The following is a 16,080-nucleotide window of genomic DNA, read 5'->3' as shown; positions in this document are numbered from 1 at the left end:
ATCCTTTAAATTTCAGATTGTGAATCTTATTTGAAATCATCTGGGCTTAGCTTAATTTTCAATGTTTTGGAGTTGCAACGTGTTTCCAATATAATTACAAAGTAAGTTTGTTCTGTGTTCTCTCTCCCCCTCTCATTTTCACCGAGGACATGAATTCTTAAAAAATTTGCGTAGTAACATTTACTTTCTTTTCTGCTCTGTGAAGGAATATAATTAAAAAGGTGAAAGGCATTAAGCTGATGGTTCATAATGCACTAATTTATAATAGTGTATTAGCATTCTGATGAAAATACAATACTTAATGAAACTGGAGAAAGATTTCATTTTCACCCGTCTCATTATATGTATGGTGAGTTCTGAGATTCAGGCAATGTTGCAGCAGAGAGGCTATCATAAGTGAATGCTGCTTAGGAAGCTATTCAACGAGAGTTTTCAAACAGCTGTTCCCAAGCTTCATTAAGACTCATTATGAGTTGTCATGTAATGGAGAACTTATATTTTTTGATGATCTCTGCATACCAGTAAAGATAAAAGTATGTCTTAAGGCAGAACTAAAAAGAACAGAAGTTGGTACATATTAAAAATAGATTACTAAAATGCCCTAGTTAGCTGGCACAGACCTTAAAAGCTTAGTACAATCATTCAGATTTAAAGGGAAAGATAAAAAGTGACTAAACTCACTGAGCTTTTAATACATCAATGGTTATATTTTAGGAAAAAAACTCTATTCTTTCATATGAAAGATACCTGGGGGCCCCAGAGATTTATCTGCATGATGGGAATTCAGAGTTTGCGTGGCCACGCCTGAGAGAGGCATCCTGATAGCTTTTCTCATTGTTACTTTACATGAAGTGTAAGGAGTCACACCTTCAAGTGTAAGTAATTGCATCTGCCCTCCATGCACCACACCTCAGATGCTTTTCCCACACAAAGTGAAAGGCTATCTCAATTTTTAGAGCATGAAGATCATTGTCACAGCTACTTCTATATCAACAGGGACCTTCAGAATTGATATACACATAGAACAGACTTGAGGGGGGATGTGTTTGAGGGAGGAGGGTTTAGAAGATTAGTTCGAAGTCGTACAGCTATTTGTGCAGAGCAAACACATTTGTTTTTGTTTTGTTTTGTTTTGTTTTACTTAGCGTATAAACAAAAGTAACAAAAATTTTTAAGGAATGCCTTTATTTATACTTTATGAAAAGTAAGAAATGATCAAGTATTCATATCAAAGATTATTGCTATTAATTTGAATTGTATTGTGGGCTGATGGAAATTAATGATGGTGACTTTAGCACCCCAAACTACTGCCTAGAGCTGCCACTCTTCCATAAAATGTAGCACTTTCCAACAACAAGCACAATTGCCAGAGCGATACTTTTGTATCTAGGTTTTCATTGTCAGTCACAGCCCTCATCCCATACCCAGTCACGCTCATCCAGAACTCTGTATGCCTTAGAAAAAAACGGGACAATGCCGAGCAAATGCTTTTTTTCCTGCCTAGTTGTCATCTTCCGTCAGGAGGAGATAATGTGTAGCAGATCCACTGCACATTTACCAGTAGCAAACAGCGGAGTAGAGTGCCTTGAAGTTCAAGATTGCTCAGAGAAAACATTCCTTCATGACAGAGATCCAGATGTGAAAGTGGTAGAGGAAGAGGGCTTTGGGAGGCGAATGAATGCAATTGCATGTAGCCACAAATACTGCATTATGCTGAGGATGAGGGCACCTTTAACAAAACTTGCACAGGCAGAGTAAGAAAAAGTCCTAGATTTATGCACACAGAAATCTAGAAAAAGTGTAGTGTTTCCTTTATTCAAGATAAGCGTAAAAAGGAGAGAGTCAGTGGGGAAGAGGGTGACACTGGGTAAAGAGCTCGGTAGTAAAACAGGAGTGGATCAGGAAAAAATCATATTTTGCTTTTATATTAGTCACAGATCTCCAGAGATATAGAACCAATAGGATCTATTTATCTAGATCTACATATATAGACATAGCTATAGATATATAGGAAGATATTTATTATGAGGGATGATTGTGGAGGCTGTCCCAAGATCTGCTGTTTGCAAGCCGAAGGTTCAGGAAAGCTGGTCTAGTTCCAGTCTGAGCTTGAATGTTTGAGGACCAGTGGATACAATGGTGTGAGTCCCAGTCTGAGTTTGAAGGCCTGGGGACCAGGATCACTAATGTTGATGTCCTTGCCCAAGAAGAGAGAGCAAATTTGCTCTTCCTCCACCTTTCTGTTCTATTTTCTCCCACATTTTCTCTGATGTAAGCAAGCAATTAATGTGCCATGCTGTTCTATGTAACCTTTATTTCTTCACACCACAATATTTGGGTCCTCAGTGGATTGTATGATGCCCACCCACATTGCTGGGACTGGGTCTTCATTTCCCAGTCTACTGACTCAAATGGTAACTGCTTCCAGAAACACCTTAACAGACACCCAGAAATAATGTTTTACCAGCTACCTGGGCATTCCTTAGCTCGGTCAAATCAACACATAACATTAGTCACTACAGCTCTGTTCTTGAAATATGCTCTGATTTTCTTCTAAAACCTTTTTTTCCCAAGGTAACTAATTAGTTTTGTCAGTTCAAACATTGCAAACCAGATTATTGAATGACTTCATATTTGATAGTCTTTACATCAATATATTGATATTAGTAGGTTTGTTAACAGTTTGGAGACAAAAGAAGAAGCACTGATTGCCTACTTAATATACTAAAAAGTTATCCAGGTAGAATATGAGCTTTCTTCTAATTGTTATTAAGGCTGCTCATAGATTAATTGAAGTGGCAAATGGCAACATCATAGTCTAGGGTGACCTACCTAATCCCAGTGCAGCAAATTCAATCTTCTCTCTCACAACAGGCTGTCTCCTATGTCTATCCTCTCATCACCATGGAACTTTGGATAGTATCTACTGTTTCAAAAGATGCTGTCATATCTATTATCTCAAAAGCCTGTGAGAAAGATAGGGCCAGAATTACAATCTCCATTTTATAGATGAAGATACAGGTCAAAGAGGCTACGTGAATTGGCCCTGCAGCTAGTTAGTAGCTGACCTGGGACTTCAACACAGGTGTTCTAAATTCTAATGTGGCGAGCATCTCCTCTGTTTGAGAGCATGCTGCCACACACCTAATTATAGAAGAGGAGTCCTGGGGCAGAGATGAACTCTTTTGGTCAATCTCTTTTCTAGGATTCCTGGAAAGATTTTGAGGTCAAACCTGGCCTATTGGTGATTAATTCCTGCCAAAGCAGACATATTTCAGAAGTTTTTGTTTTTAAAATTATTTCTATTTTAGAGAAATTGACTGTTAAATATACAGCACTTTTAATAGTAATGCGAAGTCTATATGACTAGCTCAACATGTGAAAAGATGACAGGCAATTTAACTTTTCTGTGCAGACTCAAGCTCTGCCTTGTAATGGATAGTGCCACCTTAGTTTTATACTGCATTTCTCAACCTTCCTAAGGATTTAACAAACTGTGCATGGCTATGCGAACGACCTGTTCTCCCCATGAAAGATAGCAAGCATGCTGTGATGACAAAACCATGCAATCAGTTTCCGGAAAGGATCATCTATATTCCCCATGCAGCCACTAAAATAAGAGTGGAATAAAACAGAAAGGGCTTTGCTAAAGTAAAATGGGACTCAGATGCTTAGAGGTCATGTTCTTCCATTGTGTATTTTTGCAAGCATCATCCCTAAAGGTTATCATACAGGATTTTTGCTGCTTTAAATAAGTAGCAGTTGAAATGATTGTCTTTCTTATGGATCATGTCTGTGCTTTCTCTGATGTATGAGAGGAATTACTGTGCCATGCTGTTCTATGTAACCTTTATTTCTTCACATGACAATCTCTTTCTTTTATTTCACATGTAACTCAAACTTCTATTTGGATAATCCTTGGAGTCAGAAGGAGATTGGATTCAGATAAATATCATTTAAATGTAGTCAGTCATGGGCCATAAGTTTTGTTTTCTCTATATATTATTTGACTCAATATCAAAGGTGCAATTTCTTCTCTGTGTTTTCAATTTAGTGTTACATAGTGTGTTAATTTCAATATGAGTACTGTAGAGTATGGCAGGAACCACAGAATTTAATGTTAATAAATTCAGGCCTTAGGTCCATGATATGGACCAGCCTTTGCAAAGATGTGCTCAGTAGAGCATTAATCCTGTCCTATGAACAATGGGGGCAGAGGGAAGGATATTTGGGGACGGTTACATGCCTCCCTGTAAAATTCATGATGCACATTAGCATATTAATGGCCCTGAGACTTCCTCCGGTAGATACTTTGTTCAGTTTTGCTCAACCCAGTATTTCTCAAATTTATGTCATTCAATCACACATATTTCATTGAGCTTCTATTATAGGCCAAGCATTCTTCTAAGTTCTGAAACTACTTCAAGGAGGAAAAACAATGTAAAACCTTTGCCTATATGGAGGTCACATTCCAGTGGCGAACACAGACAATAAGCAAATAAATAAGTGAAATAAACAGTATGTCAGATAGTGCAACGTGCTATGCAGCTAAATAAAGGAGTGGGGTGGAGTTGAAAAGTTGGATATGTATTTTATTTGACTGCAGCATCTCCATTGTGCATACTTTTTAAGGCCTTGTGTAACCAGAGTTCTACAGAAAACACTCCAGGTTCCACTGAGTCGGACCCTCAATTAGAAACCTTTTGCAGCTCACATTCTAGATTCATGCTTCATGTTTCTTTACAGAAGATGAGTCATTTAAAAAATACTCTCCATTGTAACTATCGTTTTCTGAATTTGACTAACAATATCTGTAATATGTGAGCCAGTACTTACATTGCGCTTCAAAATTTTTAAGCTAGCTTTGTCCTTTGAGAGAATGAAATAGATAACCAAGATTCAGATTAATAACCACTAGATGTCGGTGTTATCATTGGGTAAGAGAGATGATCTTAAAGCAGGCTTGGTTGACCTAGATAGTTCGCAGCATAAGTAGATATTTAAAAATATCTCACTAATTTATTAAAGTATAATTGTATAACTTTCAAAAGCAGTTCCTAGAGGATAAAGACAAATATAATTTGGAACAAGATTTAAAGGAACATTAGAATGTGGGCTTATTTACTTATTAATCAAGTTAAACAGTTTATCTAAACACATTCTCTATGATAGTTTCTCAAAGTTAATATATTCGAGAAACCTCTATTGAGCAACTATTATGTGTTAGATACTTGACTAGGTACCAAGGAGAATACTGTTTTAAATGGCAGTAGCTTATTAATAATAAGGGTACCTAATAATACAATGTGAGAAGGGCAATATATTTTTAGGGACACAGATGACAAACACAAAATGCAGAGGAAGGAGGATGGAGGTGGAAGAAGGAAGACTCTTCAATAGGGAAGACTGACTCACATGGGGACAAGCCTGGGGTTACGAAGGACTTAGGAAACTCTTGCAATAGTTCAGGTAAGAGGTAAAGAGGTTAGCAGTTATTTAGACCAGCTTACTTCACAGACAAATAGGAACCCATCCGATAATAACTTCCTATGCAAGACTATTGTGTCTACTTTCTCCCTAGCCCCTATATTCTTCAACTTGTGAAGGGCCTTGTGACACTAAGAATTCTGAATCTTTACTATCTCTCTACCTTAGATTCCTGTCAATCGGAATTTACATGTGCTCTGTTATCTCTAATCTTAAAAAATAACTAACCAATCTCCCAATCCACCAGCCAGTGAACTTTCACTGTTCTTACAATTGACACCTTTGAGGAATTATTGGCACTTGCCATTCATTCACATCTCGACTGGCAGAAATCTGCCGCTGACCATACACAAACTGCTCCCATCTATTGTCACTGAAGACTTTTGTGTCCCAAAATCCGGTGGGCACATTCATCCTTTACTTTGATGGTTTCATAGCACTGGCCACTGTTGAACATTTTCTACTACTTGAAACACCGTCTTCCCACAACACCACATTTTCCTAGTTTTCTTACTGATTATTCCCATTGTTATCAGATATTTTACTGCCCTTTCTTCCTCTTCCTCACAGATATTTGTTCTCACTCTCTTCACTTTCCACAGTGAATGCTTATCCTTTCTCAAGGCTAGCTATTTTTATTTATATGTGCAGACTCTGAAGTCTTGCCTCCAGTTTAATTCTCCCTCTTTTTAACCCCAGGCATCTTTGAATCAATATATTAAATATTAACACATACTTTTTTTTCTCTTAAAACTTGCTGATTCACCAATATCTCCTATCTTTCCTGGTGCTCAAACTGGAAAGTTCGGCAAAATCTTTGATTTTTCCTTCTTCTTTTGTGACTATATCCAATAAATCACTTACACTTAAACTTATTTATTGAGGACGTATTATACACCCTCAGGGATTCAAAGCCTGAGATCTTCAGGATGGTAATAAATCAGTTATGTGAAAGGTGTGGAGAGAGTGTTTCAAGCAGAGAAGAAAACATTTATATAGGTGGGAAAGAGTTTGTCAGAAGGCCAATATAAAAACAGAAATCTGTTTGCATCTCTCTGTGCTTAACCTTAAATTCTTAATGTGGATAATAAAGCTCTTCAGGACTCTGACCTTGACTCTTCTCAGGCCCATCTCATTTTCTGGCCCTTCACTCTTTTTATTCCTGTCACATTGGATTTCCTTTGGCTCCTGCAATGCTGCAAGTTCTAACTTCAGACCCTTCCACAAGCTCTTTCCTTAGCTACAGGGAAAGATCTCATTGCACTTGCTCCTTTATCTGGCTAGTTCAGACTTATTCCTCAGGCCTTTGCAAGGAGGCTTTCCTTGGCTGGAATTCCATCCTCACTTCTGGGCAAGGGAAAGACCCACACGAACCCCTGTGCTCCCCTTTTTAAAATAAATAACTGGCTTTTCTCTTGTTTAGTGTCAATCTTCCATGTTAGACTACATGGAAGTCCTTGATGAGGACAGACCCCTTGTCTGTATTTCTTTTTAACCTTTTATCTTCAGTGCCTTGTACTATTTCTACCATATCGTAAATACCCAATAAGAATGTGGGTGAAAACGGAATGGATAAATGGATTCCAGGATTTTGAAAGAGAGGCAGATATCAAGGGTCATGGCCATCTTATTCCCGGCTGATAACCTACCCATATTGATGGTCTCTTTTATGTGGAAATAATACTGAAATCAATATGAAAAATTTTGCATTTAAATTTAAGAGTCGCCTGTAATCCCAGCACTTTAGGAGGCCAAGGTGGGTGGATCCCTTGAGCTCAGGAGTTCAAGACCAGCCTGGGCAACATAGGGAAAACTTATGTCTACAAAAAAAAAAAAAAAGCAAAAATTAGCTGGGAATGGTGGTGCATTCCTGTAGTCCCAGCTACTTGGGAGACTGAGGAAGGTGGATTGCTTAAGCCTAGGAAGCAAAGGTTGCAGTGAGCTGAGATTGTGCCACCGCAGTCCAGCCTGGGCAACAGAGCAAGACCCTGTCTCAAAAAAAAAAAAAAAAAAAAAAGAAAGAAAGAAAGAGTCATAATCTTTATCTGTAGTATCTCTCATTAAAAAAAAAAAAAACCCCAAAACTGCCTTTGATTCCTCTCTCAAACCCCATATCATTTCCATTGTTCCCCTTGACATAAAAACTCCTCAAATAGCTGCCTATAGTTTTTGTCACTTCTGCTTGTTCCATTAATCCATTTCAATGGGATTTTGTGTCTCTCATTCAACAGGAAGTACTCTTATCAATGTCTGTAATAACCCATGTCTTGCAAACTCAATGGTCCATGTAGCGTTTACTCAGGAGAATTGATGTTGTTCAACATTTCTTTTCTTCCTGGAAACATTTTCTTTGGGCTCTTTCTTAGTTCTCCTCACAACTCACTGCTCTTCATTCTTTTGCTGGATTAACTTCAACTTCCCAAATGCCAAGTATTGGGGTGACCTAGGGCTCAGTCTTCAACTTTTCCCTCTCTCTGTTTTCTTATCCAATCGTAGGGCTTTACAAAGCATCTATTCCTAGCGGAGTTCCAATTTTATATGTCTAGCCCTGATCTCAATCCTGAATCCCAGACTTTCCTATTGAATTTTCAACTCGACACCTGCCTTTAGATGTTAATTAGACATTGCAAATCTAACACCTCAAAAACTGAATTTTTGAATTTCCTCTGAAAATCTGTTCCTCCAGAAGTCTTTCCCATCTCAGTAAATGGAGTTTATTCTGCTAGTTGCTCAATCCAAACATCTTGAAGTCATTCTTTACTCCTCTCTTGCTCTCACATCCCACATCCCATCCATGCAAATCCTACGTGCTCTGATTTTGAAATATGTCTAGAACTCTGCCCACTCCTCATTGCCTTCACCCTAGGAAAGTAATCTAACTGGTTTTCCTGATCTCATTCTTGTCCCACAAAACCTGCTTCCTCCTTCTGCGCAGCAGCAAGTGTAATCTTTTACAGAAGTTTGCCTGGTCCTTGCTTCCCATCTCAATCCATCCTTAACATGGCCTTCAAGGTCCTGTGTAATCTTTTCACAGCCTTTCTTTCTGACTTTATCTCATCCATTCCAAATATTTTGCATGGTCAGCTTTTTTTTTTTCTTCCCCCTTATTTTTTTGGCGATGGAAGGGGGCTGTGGCGGGGGTGGCCTTGGACACTCTTTCCAGCTGTGAACATGGCTTACTCTTTCCTTGAAGTCTGTTCAAATGTCACTTTATCTGAGAGTCCTTCCATTAACACCTCATCAAAAATAGAATCTTCCATCACTTGGTGTTTCACCCTCCTTAACCTCATAACACTTGCCATCACTTGACATGTTGTATATTTCTTTATTTATTTTAGATAGTAGGCACGTAAATGATTTCAATCGGAATTATAAGTAGAACTTAGACTTATGATCCAAATTCAGAAGACCTGTTCTGTTTCCTTTTACTTGACTCAGACAAGGCAAAAACTGAAAGCCTTTTCATAATATGTGTACTGTTCTTCAGATAACATATTGCCAAGGACAGTTAATTACATAATAGAATTACATGGTTTCTTCCTGTTGCTGACAATTTAGACTTTTTTCATGTCTGTTCCTATAATTTTTTTCTAGATTACCCTGATTATTTGTACTTATTTAAACTGATGGGCTCATTTCTTTTATTCCTCCAATTTAGGGCTTCCTTAAAGTTTGCTTTGCATAAAGAAGGAGCAGTGGTACTGTCAGTAACTTAGTTTTCTAAGGCAGTCTGAGAAATTCTAAAAGAGTTTACCTCGCTGTTTTAACATCATAACATTTTCAAAACAACATAACATAGCAAAAATAATTTGTAAAGAGTTACACAGTAATTTCCCAACAGCCCTCGACACCATGTGCCAGCTGGTGCTCTCAGGGTGAATGACTGGGTAATGGCTCAGTTCTCACGGAGAAGAAAATGAATATCTAAGCAAGTTTTTTGTTTTGTTTCGTTTTTAAGTGCAATTAAATTCCCTTTAGGCAGACACTTCGTTTTGTTCAAGGCTGTTTTCCCTGGGCCTAGGATTGTGTCTCACATTTTGTGGGTAATTTTAAATATTAATATGCACTGAATTAAATGAGTGAATAAATGAATAAAAATAAGCAAAAGGAGTTCACATAAATAGAGAAGCAACATAGTTTTCTGGAAAGAGGTTTACATAAAGTCTGAGGAGACCTAGGTTTTAAGCCTTGACCAAGATAAGCATGCCACAACATCTGTTCCTTAAGTAGTAAAATGGAAATAATGATACCTCATAAGATGGGTGTGAGGATTCAGTGAAAGAACGTGAACTAGGTTGCACACACTGGATACCAGATGAAAGTTAAGTTTTTTTATCCTTTTCTTTTTTAGGTCATTACACTGATTTGTCTCCTTCTAGATAGGCAATCAAGTAATCATTTTTGTTGCTAAGTTCATTGTTATTAGGGATCATAATACCTGAATGCATCTTCAAGGATCAAATAACACCATACATGTAAAAAATTCTGAAGCATAATAAACATGCTAAAGCTTATGCATTATTATTATTTGGTAAGGTTGCTAAATTTCTATTATCTATAAATAACAGGATATTATGTGATAGTCACACTCTATTCAATATGCTCTAGGTTCCTTAAGGATATTAATTTAATTTGCAATATTTCCAAACTTTTCCTACCTTTGCAAATCACTCTTCTTTCATGGCCCCTTCTATTCCCTTAACAAGTCATGTCTAAGAGGAGCAGCTCTGATTTGGGTCAAGGTAAAAAAAAAAAAAGGCTTCAAGAATGCTTAATTTTTCAACAATATTAAAAATTAGAATATTTAATGGGAAGAATAATAGTATTAAATTGGAACTGAATGGGAATGCTTATTATTATGGATAATTTCTTCTTTGGTTACTACATGGTTTCTTGTCCTCAGCATTGTTGACATTTAGCACTAGATTATTCTTTGTTGGGGATGAGGGTTGACTTTCGCATTGTAGGATGTTTAGCGGCATTCCTGGCCTCTACCCATTAGAAGCCAGTGGCACCCTCCCTGCTATGACAACCACAAATGTCTTCAGATATTGCTAAATCTATTCTGTGTAGGTTGGGGAAGGGGGATAAATAGCTCCCCATTGAGAACATTGAGTGACAGGAAGCAGAATATGCACTAAAGAGAGTTTTCCAAGTGAAAGGTTTCCTCCAACCCTTAGAACAAGGAGTTGATTTAAGCCAGATCTGAGATCAGAGAGCCATTCTAGTATCAAATCATTTTCTTTCACTTCCTCTTGCTTAGTGGCAATACACTCAATGTGGTTTTAGGGTAGGCTGACTTTGGTTCCAGTTTCCTAGAACTCGCAGAGTTTGCAGTTGATATTCTGGTGTAATTATTCTAATGCTCCCTTTTAGTATCAAGACTTATTGTTTGGACAATCAGTTATATGCTCACCTTAGCCTGTGTGTTGACCACTATTTTAGATGCTGGAGCTTAGTGATAAAAAACATACGAACTCTCTTTTGGAGTCCCTTTGGAGTCCATTTGGAGATCACATTACAGTAGGGAGGAAGAAAATAAATAAATGTATTATATAATGTAGCTAGTTACAAGTATTAAAATGCAAAACAAGGAGCTAGTTACAAGTGCCACTAAATGGAAAACAAGGAACTGGGGTGACAGGAGGGGTCTAGGATAATTCTTTAAATAATGTAGTTGGGAAGACCTCTTCCAACAGCATCATTTGAATGGAGACCAAATGTGTGTGAATGTGGATTATACTTCTCATGGCTTTTTCTGATCTAGATTTAATTTAAAGCTAAATCTTCTGTTTTCCATACATATGAATTCATACATTTGAACCTTCATTCATAAATATGAATATCCTAGACGAATCTAGGTTTTGTATGTGGCCTGAGGATTATATAGGGAAGGGAAAGAGGAAGGAACTGTGGAAAAAAATGCTTATGTAATTATGACTAACAACTGGGTGCAGGTACTTGGAAAGGGACTATGCCCATGAAAAGTCCCAAAGCTTAAGCTTTATGAGCTTCATGGTGAATCCATTACTTACTGGAGTTAGAGATCAGCAAGGGAGAGGGGTCAGAAGTCCTCACTGGAATCAATGAGTGGGCACTTTCTTGAAGGGCCGGCACCTCCTCCAGCAACCAGTGAGTGTGGAGGGGCTGAAGAGAGAGTGGGGCATCTTGAGACATCACTAGTAAGCCAAGTCACATGCTTTTGCATAAAATTGAGTATTCCCAATGTATTGTGGTTTGGTTGTGCTGCCCCTACCCCTCAAATATTACTACAGCATTTTATTGTGTGCCAGCAATTGGGTGTCATTTTGCGAGACAGTCCACAAAGGAAGTTTTGAGGAATAAGTGGTTTTAAAAGTGCCATTAATGTTTCTAATGATAGCTGACAGGTAGTTAGCCTGAATAATATTCTAACCAAGTGACTTGAGCAATTAAGACTGTCCTGTAAAAGTAAATGATGCCTCATTTGATAAGAAAAGTGTAGTTTCCATGCAGTTTATTCCATTAAAATGAGCTGCTCCATTATAAGCAGATTCAGAAGTTCTTTGTTCTTTCTCTTAAACCCCATAGATTCAAACTGTGGTCCTATTTGAAATCTGTCAGCTGAGGTTTTAACCATAACACCAGTCTTATCTTTTCAAAAGGATTGGATCAAAGTAGCTTAGTTTTCATCTGAGTTTAACAGGGAAAATGGCCTGTGGCTGTCACTCTGTAATGAGAACTTTCCCAAGTGGCCAGCACTAAAGAAATACAGTGATGTTTTGACTTTGTGTTTGTTATCATCAGACCTTCCAATCTCTAAATATATATACACGCAAAAAATCATAGCTCTTTAGAGAAGTGATTCAAGAGTAGTATACTTCATTATTTTACCTATGAGAAGAGCTTAATGAGAATGAAATAAGTCTTCAAACTAGGTCAAAATCAAAGATGTGACTCATGTTCTATATCCTTAAGCATTAAACCCTACTGCAAAGAAGCAATGCATCATGAGAATAGATTGCTTATGTTCATAACAGGCTGCCTCACTAGATACTAAAATGGGAAAGGACAAATCAAATTTAAGCATTTGCATAAAATTTGAAGAATGGAATTTTTCTATAAGTTTTAAACTAATATTTCTGCTAATAAACCAAAACTGCAAGCATTCTCATATTTTTAAAATGTTATCAACCAGGGTAAGAGATGTTAGTAGTTTTTAAATTTTTTTTTCTAATGGAAGTATGCCTTTTAATACATAAGGGATGTGAAGATGTTTGTTCCTGTCTTTTTTTCTTTTCAGAAACTTGGAGAAGCTGGGTGTTTATTTTTACTTGGTATATTGTTTTACCCATATGTCAGTTTGTAAAATACATTAATAAATTGAATTTTGGAAGTATCTTATACTAGTGCAAGCATTGGTTTTATCAATATAATGTGCATGTGCATCTGAGTGAGAAGTGGATCGAAAAATTGAATGAGATTACAATAGCCACTTGAAGGAAGGTCAATTAGTCTTCCTAGATGGGGAAAAACATTTGGGATTTCTTTGAATAATTTTTAAAATAGATTATTTGCATATATATGTGTGTGTGTGTGTATATATTTATGGACATAAATTACTTTTATGTTGATACTTTTACAATTCTTCAAATAACTAAAATATCACATTGTCATATAATGGTGCTAGATGTAGAATTTGTGTTTGGGTCTATAATTTGACATATGTTTTCTCTAAAATTAAAAAAGCAAATACAACCCTGCCAACTTAGTATCTATATTAAATTTTGAGGTTTTTTGGTATAATTAGGATTACTATGTGATTCAGATAAAAACTTATTTATACAATTAAATTTATTGTATAATAAAGTGTTTTATTATAAATTCAAAAATAGGACACAAAATGTTAAAAAAAGTAAGGGCTTTTATTAAATAAATTACTTCTTTTCTTTACACATCAAATCTTTGGGGCATAGACTATTACTTCCTTTTCTTTTTTTTTTACACTACAATAGTTAATTTTATTTGTTCAAGAGCTCATATTGCAAGCATTAAACCAAGCATAGGCTTTGATTCTATGAGCCCAAATTCACACATTGAAGAAGATCAAAGCAAACCGCGATCCATGTACACAGATGAAAACTAAAGGCTCAGAGTTAATAACAGTGTAGTTTTTAAATTTCTATAGCCTAGAGCCCAGTAGTCACAGGTCTTTTAGGTCCTTCTGGATGTCCCACAGGGTATCTGCACTTTTCTTGAGCTGAGCAACTTCATCATCCTTTAGCTTCTGGTTGATAACGCTGGTTAATCCTCGGGCATTGAGGATACACGGAAGGCTCAGGAAGACTTCATTCTCGATGTCATACATCCCCTTTACCATTGTTGACACGGGATGAATCCTCGATAGATTTTTCAACATGGATTCAATAAGATCAGCCACACTTAATCCAATAGCCCAGTTGGTATATCCTTTTAGCTTGATGACTTCATAGGCACTTTCAACCACCATCTTATGCACTTCCTTCCAATTTTCACTATCATTGTCCGTTCCCATTTCTGGATTCAATTCCTGGAGAGAAACACCTGCCACATTCACGCCACTCCATACAGCCACTCTTGAGTCGCCATGTTCCCCCAAAATCCATCCATGGCAGCTGCTGGGATGAATGCCAAGTTTTTCAGCCATAAGGTAGCGAAATCTAGCAGAATCCAGATTACATCCACTTCCAATCACGCGGTGTTTGGGTAATCCACTTAGTTTCCAGGTAACATATGTAAGAATGTCCACTGGGTTGGAAACCACAATTATGATGCAATCAGGACTGTACTTGACGATCTGAGGAATAATGAATTTGAAGACATTAATATTTCTCTGCACCAGATTGAGCTGACTCTCCCCTTCTTGCTGACGGACTCCTGCAGTTACCACTACAATCTTGGAATTGGCAGTCACAGAATAATCTTTATCTGCCACAATTTTAGGCGTCTGAAGAAATAAGCTCCCATGCTGCAGATCCATCATTTCTCCTTTAAGCTTATCTTCCAAAACATCCACAAGAGCATGTTCATCAGCCAGAGACTTCCCCAGAATGCTGATAGCACACGCCATACCAACTTGTCCAACACCCACTACAGTGATCTTATTGTTTGGGACTGTTGCCTCTTCTTCCGCAACTGGTGCAATGAATTTTTCCTTAAGAGTTGCCATTTTGCACAGGAGGGAGAAGGCACTGGAGACCTCAGTAACAGCAGTGCGGAGAAGACAATGTCTATTACTTCCTTTTCTATATCTATTCCTTCCTTTCCCTTTATAAGAGAATCCCGGATTCTAAGTGGACACAAACTCTAAGCTAAAAAATGATTACTTTTCCCATAGTCTCTTAAAACTTGGTCTAATTAAGTTCTAGTTAATGAGATGCAAACTGTTACATAGTGCTCTGGAAAGTTTTCTTAGAAACGAGGGGTCATGCATCTCTTCTGCCCTTTAAGCAACTAATTGGCATAAGATGTGATGGCTGAAGTTCTAGGAGCAACTTTTGTTGATATGACTGAAGACCACATCCCGAAAGTGGCAGAGAAGTGAGCTTGAAGGGGCTAGTTCTCTACTGACTATATGGAATAGCTCTACTAACCTTAAAACATCAACCTCAGGAATTCTTTTGTGTAAGGGAGAAATAAACTTCTATTTAGTTTGAATCACTGTTTTATATTATTACTTTTTCTTATGTGGTCCAATTCCATCTCAAATGATACACAACACAATTACTGAAATAATATATTAAAATCATATTTAATTGCATGAGGAAATTCAGGTAAATATATTGGACAAAATAAATTAATTTATTAATAAACAAATAAATAAACCAAACCATTGGCAGCATTTTTTATTTTTACTTTCTTCTTTATACTCTTCTGTACTTTTAAATTTTCTAAAATGGATAGGTAACACTGAAAAGAACATATTTCTACCTGAAGTTTGCATACATGGTTGCTCACTGTCTTATAAAAAATATGTTGGCTTGGAAGTGCAGAATATTGATTTGGGAGACTTTTTTTTTACATATTGGCAAATCAATGTCTACAATGATTTTTTAAATTTAATTTTCTCTGAAGCCAACAACATAATAAGAGTGCTCATTTTGTTGCTTTATAACATAACACAAAGTAGTCCCTTTAAATTGAATAACTTGACTATATATCAGGAACATGATTTTTAACTTTCATTGAAAATTTGTTTCCTCCCTATAAAAATTATTGGTGAACAAATGATAATCTTAACTAGATTTGTAAAATAAATAGAGGCGTCAGGATGATTCTAAGATTTTTGGCCTAAGCAACTAGACGTATAGAATATGTTCTGATGGAGAAGACCAAGGGAGGGACAGGATCCTCCAAACTAAACTTTGAAGAGGTATCCAAAATTTAGTCCTGGATATGTTAGGTATGAGATTACTGTTAGAAATCTAAGTGGAGATATTGCATGGGGAATTAGATATATGAATCTGGAATTCAAGAAAGAGGCTTGAGCCAAAGATTTAAATCTGGGAGTCATCTTCTTTAGACGATATTTAAAATCATGAGTTGGGTGAGATCATTATCTCAATGAACTTATAA

General features: G+C 36.9%; 1 pseudogene across 1 annotated transcript; it reads right to left on the bottom strand.

The window, feature by feature from the left end:
* Positions 1–13,470: 13,470 nt before the first annotated feature.
* Positions 13,471–14,731, bottom strand: LOC101018675 (annotated as a pseudogene). Its single transcript, XR_647306.2, has one exon. The product of XR_647306.2 is annotated as an L-lactate dehydrogenase B chain pseudogene (transcript).
* Positions 14,732–16,080: the final 1,349 nt, after the last annotated feature.

Source organism: Papio anubis, chromosome 3 (assembly GCF_008728515.1).
Source record: "Papio anubis isolate 15944 chromosome 3, Panubis1.0, whole genome shotgun sequence".
In the NCBI taxonomy this organism is placed as follows: domain Eukaryota; kingdom Metazoa; phylum Chordata; class Mammalia; order Primates; family Cercopithecidae; genus Papio; species Papio anubis.
Note: the sequence above shows the minus strand (reverse complement) of the source record. Positions and strands in the feature narration are given on the sequence as shown.